The sequence below is a fragment of the Piliocolobus tephrosceles genome, unplaced genomic scaffold (assembly GCF_002776525.5).
Source record: "Piliocolobus tephrosceles isolate RC106 unplaced genomic scaffold, ASM277652v3 unscaffolded_39681, whole genome shotgun sequence".
NCBI lineage: Eukaryota > Metazoa > Chordata > Mammalia > Primates > Cercopithecidae > Piliocolobus > Piliocolobus tephrosceles.
The window spans coordinates 1-2,357 of NW_022323955.1; the positions used below are offsets into that span (position 1 = coordinate 1).

Below are 2,357 nucleotides of genomic sequence, written 5' to 3' on the forward strand. Positions count from 1 at the left end.
TTGAAGGGCAGTGTCTTGATCTTGACTCCCGGCAGCCGACGCCTCCCGGGTTCAAGTGATTCTCCTGCCTCAGCCTCCAAACAGCTGGGATTACAGACGTGAACCACCACGCCTGGCTAATTTTTGTGTTTTTAGTAGAGACGGGGTTTTGCCACGTTGGCCAGGTTGGTCCTGAACGCCTGACCTCACGTGATCCACCCACCTTGGCCTCCCAAAGTGCTGAGATTACAGACTTCAGCCACTGTGCCCGACCAGCTACCACAGTCTTGAGTCTTGGCACCCACATTTTTTTTTTTGTAAGATGGAGTCTGGCTCTGTCGCCCAGGCTGGAGTGCAGTGGCCGGATCTCAGCTCACTGCAAGCTCCGCCTCCCGGGTTTACGCCATTCTCCTTCCTCAGCCTCCCGAGTAGCTGGGACTACAGGTGCCTGCCACCTCACCCAGCTAGTTTTTTGTATTTTTTAGTAGAGACGGGGTTTCACCGTGTTAGCCAAGATGGTCTCGATCTCCTGACCTCGTGATCTGCCCGTCTTGGCCTCCCAAAGTGCCGGGATTATAGGCTTGACCTACCACGCCCGGCCACCCCACACTTTTTTTTTTTTTTTGTCTGAGACAGAGTCTAGCTCTGCTCCCCAGGATGGAGTGCAATGGCATGATCACAGCTCACTGAAGCCTCTAATTCCTGGGCTCAAGCAATCCTCTTGCCTCAGTCTCCTGAGGAGCTGGGACTAGCACATGCTACCATGCTCAACAAATTTTTGAAATCTTTGTAGAAACAGGGTCTATGTTGCCCAGGTTGTTCTCGAACCACTGGGCTCACATGATCCTCCTGTCTCCACCACTCAAAGTAATGGCACCACAGGCTCGAGCCGCCACTCCCGGCTATTCTTGGTCTTTTTATGATGTCAGCATCTCCCTCAGGACTCTCTTGGTCTCTTGCCAAGTGAATGAATAGTCCCTGCCTCTCCTATGGGTCCTCTGGGATCTGAGCCCTGGGCCACAGTCTGGCGCAGCCCTGAAGCTCCTGGCCCCTCTACTCTCTGCTCTTTGGGACAGTTCTCTGCCCCACACACAAAAGACCCTCCGGAACCAGCCCACCTAGACACACCCCCTCCAAAGATCCAATCAGAACCCACCATCCTGGGAGCATCACCGAAAACCCTTCCTCCGGCTTCTCGGATTTGCATCCGATCTTCGAATATCCCTCCACCCCACCATTTCCAAATGAGTACACCTACCCCAACACTGAGGTCCCTTCTCTGAGGTGCAGCCTTTCCCCAGACCCTCATTCCCCCTCTCCACAATCTTCCTCTTCCAAGATGTGACCTCTCCCTTTCTGTGTTCCTTTCTCTCCATCAGTACCTCCTGGCTATGGTCATAGCATATTTTAGCCGGGCCGGCCTCTTCTCCTGGCAATACCAACGCATTCATTTCTTCCTGGCTCTGTGAGTGGTTTGCTTCCTCCTATCCGTCAATATCCAATGCCCTGGGACAGCGGGGGAAGTGGGATTCCAGCCTTTCATTTATCCTTTCACCTATTTGTCCTCTTTACTCTGTGTACCAAAAAGACAGGATTATACTATCTTGTTCTTAGACTGTTGTTTCTAAAAGGAAACTCTGGCTGGGCGCGGCGGCTCACGCCTGTAATCCCAATATTTTGGGAGGCCAAGGCAGGTGGATCACCTGAGGTCAGGAGTTTGAGACCAGCCTGGCCAACATGGCCAAACCCCGTTTCTACTAAAAATAGAAAAATTAGCTGGGCATGGTGGTGCACACCTGTAATCCCAGCTACTTAGGAGGCTGAGGCAAGAGAACCCTTTGAACCCAGGAGGTGGAGGTTGCAGTAAGCTAAGGTCGAGCTACTGCACTCCAGCCTGGGTGACAGAGCAAGACTTTTTCCCAAAAAACAAAAGAAAAAAAGGCCAAAAAAACAAACTCCAATGCCAGTGTACAAATAAAAGAATAAAACAAAAGGAACCATAAACCACTCCTAAGCGGAGAAGAAAAGGGAAAAGAAGCGGAGGAGCGGACACGACACTTCCCCCCAGCAAGCAGCCTTTCTGGTTCTTCTCTCTCTCCTTCGCACATCAACCGCAAATGCCATCGACCTCCTCCGGGTTCCCACGACAGAGATCACAGTTCAAGTCCCCCCTGCGTCACTCGAATCCACTGTCAAATGCTCCCTGGCAGGGTCTCCTGGAGTCTCTCCCCAAGCCAGGGGGCTTCCTAGTGCAGCCTGAGCATCTTTCCAAAGCACAATGCCCTCACTGCCCACCTGAACAACTTCCTCAGCAGATGTCTTTCTAAATCGGGGCCAGGGTCCACAGTGCCAATTCCACGCTCTCTACAATTTCTACA

At 52.2% G+C, this 2,357-nt stretch overlaps 1 pseudogene across 1 annotated transcript; it reads right to left on the reverse strand.

Annotated features, from left to right (window-relative positions):
• Positions 1-662: 662 nt before the first annotated feature.
• Positions 663-1,678, reverse strand: LOC111534753 (annotated as a pseudogene). Its single transcript, XR_002729199.2, has one exon. The product of XR_002729199.2 is annotated as an uncharacterized LOC111534753 (transcript).
• Positions 1,679-2,357: the final 679 nt, after the last annotated feature.